We start from the raw sequence: 8,705 nt of genomic DNA, 5'->3' as shown, positions 1-8,705 counted from the left end.
TTGGTTTGATAATGACGAGGCTAGTATGTAATTTTTAATGGTTTGGCCAATGTGATGCCTCTTTGGTTTGTTTATGAATTCATCAGTGTCGCAATTATTGTCAATTTGTTTTTCTCTCTCTTTTGGGATTTTTTGTTATGTGCCATGTTTTTGTATTCTTATTATTAATGCTAGTATTTTTTTAAAAATAATATTAATTAAAATCACAAAAAATTATACTAACATATTTGGTTCATTAAACACTTTATTGATAATGTGATGATGATTTATGAAATTACTTTGTCAATTTAAAGATAACATTGATATATTTTATTTTTCAATAATCTTTATTATTAATAAATATTTATATTAATATTTGATAATATTTTTAATTGGTAATTTTTAAAATTTTTATGTTAATTTATAATTTTAATTGAAAATAAAAACATTTCAAAATTTTACAGTTACATGTAGTTTTATTTTTTTTTGAGCATTTTCTTCTTCGTTTTCTATTTTCTTGAATGTAATATATAAATACATGTATTCTTAGTATATCCATGTATATATAAAATCGTGCATTGGAGAAGAATATATATTGTTTTAATAAACAATACATAATTTTATAATTATAAAAACACAACATAACAATTAGATAAAAAAAATTATGGGAGATAAGGAGAGGAAGAAGAAGAAATGTTGTTAGATATCTTGAAAAAATTAATACCTAAATCAGAATAAAAGGAAGAAAAATGTTGTTAGATATCTTGAATAAATTAATACCTAAATTTAAAAAAAAAGAAAGAAACATTTACTTGACTAATTTTTTCAATTTGATTTTTGTAACACCCCATATAAATTTTAAAAAAAAGAAAGAAACATTTACTTGACTAATTTTTTCAACTTGATTTTTGTAACACCCCATATCCGACTTAGACGTTATGGCCAAATTTTGAGGAATTATATACATTTGTTTTAAAACCAGAAATTTAAAATTCGGGAACGTAACATAGTACAAAACTCGATATTTCCAGTTTTTAGGGAAATACACCTTATTAAGTTAATTCATTTTAATTGCAGAAAACCCTTATAAATTCACTTAGTTTTGCGGCAGAATTCTTAAGATAAACAAAGTTTTAAAATTGTAGTTTAATTTTGAAATTCATCGCATTACAATTTTGGAACAAAATATCCTAAATACGATAAAGCAATTCAAAATGACAAATAAAATCCAAACCAATCACTAGTCCTCAAAAAAGTCCAAAACAATCCAATTGAAAATAATATTTTAACTTAATCAAATTTTAAAAACATAAATTAACCTGAGCTGCTGCTACACCAACTCGTCCTAAGTTTGTTGGTTACTTCAGAGGAAAGCAAACAAAAAGTGAGCTTACAAGCTCAGTGTGTAACACATCCCAAGCAACATATTGGATACACATAAATTAGATACATTTACAGATGCATGATCAAACACAGAATCAAATGTATTTTCTTTCATATTCAGATATAGAAACATAATCAGATATGTAATTAGATGCATATTCAGATCTTATCCTATCCGTTACGCACCATCTCCGATCATCTCTACATACCAATTAGGATATTAAATACCCATCCAACCCCCCACACCAATAAGTGAGTGTATATCACTTTTCAAAAAAAAGAGAGTGTATGTCACTTTTCAAAAATAGTGTAGTCAAGACACGAGATAATAATATGCTGTAACCCACTAGATTTAGAAAATATGTGGTCAAGCCACCAGACGAGGTAGATTATTAACTGCCAACACTTCCTTCATCAAACATATTCCCACCCCAATGCTCATGCAGATACTAACATATATCATATACTTATATGTCATGTATGCATTTCTCATAAGACATGCTACCAAAATTACCAAGATAAAGATCACATATATATACTTCACATACCATATTCGCATTACATACAGTAGTATAACCATTAAATATCATGATTTCACGACTTATTTCTACCATATAGACCCTATGGAGTGGCTAAATACGAATCACACTACAATATGGACCTAAGCAAAATTTTTAGAAAATGTGCCCACATGGGCCAACACATGCCGGTGTAGCCCACACTACCCAATTGACCTAGACTGTGTGGCCTATACAATTTGGCACACGACCATGTGATGTCAATAGTGAACTTTTCAACATCGTGCTGTTCACTGTTTTTTGAGTTTTCCGTTACACACCTGGATGTTTTTTGATGTGAAACCTACAACGCGAATTCCAGAACCTAAAATTCGCATTTAAACGGCCAGTTTTTTAGTAATGAAACACTAATTCCAAACAATTAATCCAACCACAACTGCTAACACTAAGCCTTAACAAAACAAAAATTAACTTCTCGGCGTTTGATCACTTACCCAAATAGAAACATCTGTCCTCCAAAACTCCTAATTCACCGGAAGTAAGTCGTGCGATTCACCAACCTTACTTAACCAATTTCCATACAAAAGAGAGTGTTACAAATGCAATCAAACCAACCAAATGTTTCTCGAACACTTGCACACGAACAACCCCAAATGAGAAAAAATAAATAAAACAAACACCAAAATTACACGACACTTACCGAAATTCCAAAGTGCGCTCAATCACCCACAACAGAGTTCAAAGAGTCAATAAGTGAGGATCCCTTCACAAATCTCCAATAGTAACCCATTAAATTGAGAAAACTCAAGATCTTAGACACATTCCTAGGCTGTTCCCACTCAAGAACAACCTTAATCTTTTTAGGGTCCATACAGATACCCTCGGCAGAAATCGTATGCCCCATAAAAGTGACTTCTCTTAACCAAAACTCAAACTTGCTCAACTTAGCGTAGAGTTTTTTCTTGCGAAGAATCTACAAAACCACTTTAAGATGTTCATCATACTCAACCTCAGTATTAGAGTATATAAAAATGTCATAAATAAAAACCATGATGAATTAATCCAAATACGGTTGAAAAACTCGATTTATGAGATCCATGAAAGCAACTAGAACATTCGTCAAACCGAATGGCATGACAAGGAACTCGTAATGTCTAGAGCAAGTCCTAATAGCAGTCTTATGCACATCAGCCTCTTTTACTTCAATTGATGATACCCAGAATGGTGACCAATCTTTGAGAATACTAATGCCCTATGGAATTGATCAAATAGATCATCAATCCTCAGAAATGGGTATTTATTCTTTACTGTCAACTTATTCAACTGCCAGTAATCTACACACATTTTCATCATCCCATCATTCTTTTTAACAAAAAGAACTGGGGCTCTCCATGGAGACACACTAGGTTTGATAAACCCCCTATCAAGAAGTTTCTGAAGCTATACTTTTAGTTCTTTCAGCTCCTTCGGTGTCATACAGTAAAGAGCGATGAACACTAGAGCTGTTCTAAGCAATACCTCAATTCTGAACTTGACCTCCCTATCTGATGGTAACCCCGACAATTCCTCGGGAAAGATGTCTGAAAATTCTCTAATTGCCTGAATACTCTTAACAGAAGATCCCACAATACTCGTGTCATGCACATAGGACAAAAACATTTTACATCCTTTTCGGACTAAGTTTTCAGCTACTAGAGCAGAGATTACATTAAAGAGATAATCTCGACGCTCACTAACCATTACAACCTCCACATCATCCTTAGACTTCAGTGTTATCCTCTTAGTCGCACAATCCAAATTAACTCAATGCTTAACAAACCAGTCTATTCCCATAATTAGGTTAAACTCATTGAAAGTAACTGCATCAGATTAGCTGGAAACACAACACCTTGGATCTCTAATGGACACCTCCTATACACCTTACTAACTTGTACAGATTGACCCAACGGATTAATCACATAAATCCAACTAGAAGTATCCTTAGTAGGAATCCCCAAATTACCAAAAACCCCGCTAACTATGTATGAATGCATTGATCCAATATCAATCAATGCAAAATAAGGAACAAAATGAATTAAAAAGGTATCAGCTATCACATTGATGACATCTCTATCCTTGCGGCGCCTCACTATATACTCCAACGGAGGTTGTCTCGCCTAAGTCTGATTAGCACCTCTGCCCAGTGCTCTTTTCCCACGACCCATACCATTACACCTGGCTTGACCACGACCCCTAGGTGGCTGCTGAATTACTTTCTGTGGCTGGACCAAGCCCGGAGCTGGAGTTTGCACTTGATCGACTAGATATGAATAGTCTTTAATACAGTGCTCCATTAACCCGTATCTAAGACAAGCTCCCAACCTCCTCCAATACTCACCCAGATGGCGCCTACCACAGTCCCCACATAATGGAATCCCAACAGTAGTAACCGTAATCTCAACCTGCAGAGGCCCATCAAACTTGACCCATTTCTTAGGCTGCTGAGCAGAACTAAAAGGACCCGAATTCCTCTTATTCTGACCCTTTTCCTTATCTCTCCTTTCACGCTCCATGCGCTTAATTTCCTCAGTGAACTTTGATCTGCCATAATTTAGTGTAGTAGATGAAACTAGTTTTTGTACTTGAGGAGCTTGAATACGAGCAATTTTAGTATGCTTTATTGATGTTTTCTTAGTTTAGTTAAATTCAATAAAAAAGTGTATTTTGAGTCTTTTATTGACTTTAGGGGCCACTGAGGCCTAAAGGCAAGGTAATGTACTTAGTAAGTGTGCAAAAGACCATTCAATGGCATAGGATCTCAAATTTGGTCGTTATGTTACAACACAGGGATTTCGACGTTGCAACATAGAGAGTAGAGTGCCAGGATTACTATACTACCTTGTGTGTCGCGACATAACCAAGGGATGTCCCTACACACCCTTAAAGCTACCCCTGAACCATGCAAACTACCTTTGATGTCAGGACACAGGGACTAGGGTGCCGCAACATCACTACTGTATGGAAAACACTTACGAGATAGGGGTGTTTTGGTCTGCACAATGAAAATTAAACACAAGAGCGTAAATTGACCTAGGGTTAAAGACAACGACAACCCTAACTCTATAAATAGGCTCTTAAAACACTTGTTGGAGGACAGATTTTACTTTATAAGTTTTTCTTTATAAGTTTAGTCTTTAGTTTTTCCTTTCTTTTAGGCTTTAAGTTTATTTCAGTTCTTTTCTATTTCATGTTCATCAGAGAACGTGAGTTGTAATTGTGATCAAACTACTGTGGATTCTGCACTTCAATCAATACAATTCGGGATTCTTTTAAATCTTCCTTTTAATTTAATATTCATGCTTATCTTTATTGTCAAGATTACTATATTCATGAGATCCACAAGGAAGTAATCATTTATGAGGGACTAGTGAGTGAAGGTGTGATTAATTAATTGCTATGTAGGGTTTTCTTAGTAGATCAACTGTTTGGGAGAGAAAGAACTTAAACCCTAGGCTTGACTACCCTAAGAAGTCATTTAGGTGAGAATTAACCCAAAATTGGTATGATTATCCGTGAACACCTTAGCCCCCAACTAGTCTGGACTCTGAGGTTAAGAGATAAGTACTTCTTGCCAACTTGTTAGTTTAGTGGAAGATCAAAAGATTCTATTAGGTTAGTGACTAGTTGATTGAGTAGAAACCCGAAATAGGAATTAGTTATGATCAGAAAAAAAGAGCTAATCACCCATACTTAGATTTGGTTAAGTTAGAATTTATATATCCGAAGTTCACTTTCTTTTTGTTATTTTTATTTCATTATTCATAAAAACCTTAAAATATTTCTTTTTATGTTTTATCATACTATAATTTATTTAAACTACTAATTACTTATATTTGCATTTAGGTTGAGATTAATTCAGTACTCACCTCCTTTAGGTAGGATCCTCAGAGTACTTATCTGCTTTGTTGTAACTATATTACAACCTGACCCGTATACTAGTGGACACTGCCTCAATTCCATATCTTTTAGTTGCAATATTCACACTCTGAACGTTGGTACATCCAGAGGCAATCGGTGTGTTTGCTTGAGGACAATCAAAGAGTGAAGTGTGGGGGAGTTTGATCTGTTGTAATTTGATATGGCAAATTCGTCTTTCTCGATACACTCGAGGAGCTTATTTTCAAGCATATTAGCGTCTTTTCTTTAGTTTTTGTAGTTTTTAAGTTTTGACTTAATAAGTGTTAATGCCTCGTTTTTACTTATTTTGAGACCCAAATTGGTCAATAGTGCCATTGGAGGCCCTAAGATATGATTGAATGTTATAGGGACATGTTGGAGACCGAAATCGAGCGAGAACATCACCAAAGGAGAAGGTATCATGATATCCTACTATTGGAATCGTGATACCCCCAACAAACCCTAAAGATGAAGACCACCTAAAGTGGTATCGCAATATCCACTTTAGGCACCACAATACCCATTTGCCAAGGATCATCCCAAGTTTAAGGCAGCTAACAATATCACGATATGCATTCCATTGGATCTGTAACAGCCTGATTTTTAGTGATGTCAGAAACAATAATTTCAGGATCACAATTCTGATGAGTGAGTTCGTAGACATTAGTAATTAATATTTATAAGTTAAATAAAATATTATGGTAAATTTTGATTTGATAGATTTTATTAATTGGCTACTTAGTCAAGATACAAGTGGAGCGTACCGAAAGTCAGTTTTTTTGGAAAATAAGGTACGAAGACCTTTGTAACACCCCTATCCCGTATCCGTCGCCAGAATAGGTGAAGGGGCATTACCAGACTTGAAACTCATATCAGAACAGTAATTTTTTTTTTGAGAACATTCCTTTAGATAAATACTAAAGACAGTCAGGGATACAAATTTAAACTTCTATAAGTACACATTCAAAAGATGCCATTTTCGCATGGCTTATATACATTAACCAAAATATTCTTCAGCCACTGGTCTATTCTATACATGCCATAAAATAATTCAAAACATAACAGTAACAAGTAGTGGATAGTGATAGTGTGACTAGTTGCTGACGATCCCCGAGTCTGTAGCTTCCAAATGAGATCTATAAAACAGAGGAAACAAAGTAAACGGAGTAAGCATTACAATGCTTAGTAAGTTTTAAGCAGTGTCAACAGATAACAATCAAATTATAACATAACTGTTCGTATTTTTATTTCACTCTTCCTTCGGGCATACCATCCCTTTACCGAATATGCACATCTCATCATATACAATAGGCAGATAAACTTTCACATAAAAGTGAGCTCATGTGACATAGATATATTGTATAATTTCACATAACCTCTCACACTGATCCGATGTCACATAATCATAGGAATAGTCTCATAGATTGCTCACGTATGCATCACATAACTACCTTATGATTTTGTTCAAATCAAGCTCACATATAAACTTGGAGTACATACCTGTTTAACCTTTCGCATTGAATATATTTATAAGCAATTCTTATTGTGAAGTCTTATAGCTTTAAACTCTACTCGAATTATCAGCGAGACCTTTAGCTCAGATGAAATCTCCACACGAGTCAGCGGGTCTTAACCCAGACATAGTCACCACATATGGTCATCTGGTCTTTAATCCCGGGTTTACATCATAGAGTTTCATGCATATTTATTCACATGTTACAACATTCACATCGACTATCATATTTGTAATTCATTTACCTCATCAAATATCTAATAAAACACACTTTCCGCCGTTTGTCATTTGGCCACAATATATATATACACATCTCATACATATTTCACATTAGCCATTTGGCTTTACCACATATCCATCTCATACACGTTTCGCATTAGCCATTCAGCTTTACCTCATATCCATCTCATACACGTTTCGCATTAGCCATTCGGCTTTACCTCATATCCATCTCATACACATTTCGCATTAGCCATTTGGCTTTACCACATATATACACTTCCACGTTCATCACATTGGCCATTCTGCCTTATCACATATATGCATGTTCACATTCATCACATTGGGCATTCGGCCTTATCACATATATGCATATTCACATTCATCACATTAGCCATTCGGCCTTATCACACATATGCATGTTCACATTCATCACATTGGCCATTCAGCCTTATCACACATATGCATGTTCACATTCATCACATTGGCCATTCGGCCTTATCACATATATGCATGTTCACATTCATCACATTGGCCATTCGGCCTTATCTCATATATGCATGTTCACATTCATCACATCTGCCATTCGGCCTTATCTCATATATACACATTCACATTCATCACATAAAATCCTAAATCAAAATATAAATTTTCATGTATTCACATCACAATTATCCAAATATACTTCACATACCACATATACTTTCATGTATACACTTTGTCTTGGCTGAATCTACATCTATCATTTTCCAATGAATAATTCAATTTCAAGCCATACTATCATTTCATATTCGAATACTTATAAACTTACAATTTCACAAATTTTAATATCAAAGATCCCTCTAACACTCATATATCATTTTATAATATCACAATTTAGAATTCACGTATGGGTTTAATCAATAGCTTATGAGCAACTAAAACAAGTTTTATCCATGTTTACAACATAACCACAATTTCTCTACAAGTTGTTTTCCTGAGCAACAGTCGTTAAATTATTTGTAACTGGGGCTATGAAATTCCAAATTATGTGCCGTTAATTTTCCATGAAAATAGACTCGTATATCCTCTATCCACAAAATTTTCAGAATTTTTGGTTTGGCCAATCAATACCAGATTTTTCTTAAAGTTTCCCCTATTTTACTGCTTGACTACTC

The sequence above is a fragment of the Gossypium hirsutum genome, chromosome A06 (assembly GCF_007990345.1).
Source record: "Gossypium hirsutum isolate 1008001.06 chromosome A06, Gossypium_hirsutum_v2.1, whole genome shotgun sequence".
In the NCBI taxonomy this organism is placed as follows: domain Eukaryota; kingdom Viridiplantae; phylum Streptophyta; class Magnoliopsida; order Malvales; family Malvaceae; genus Gossypium; species Gossypium hirsutum.
The sequence above is the reverse complement of the archived record's forward strand: the minus strand, read 5'-3'. Positions refer to the sequence as shown.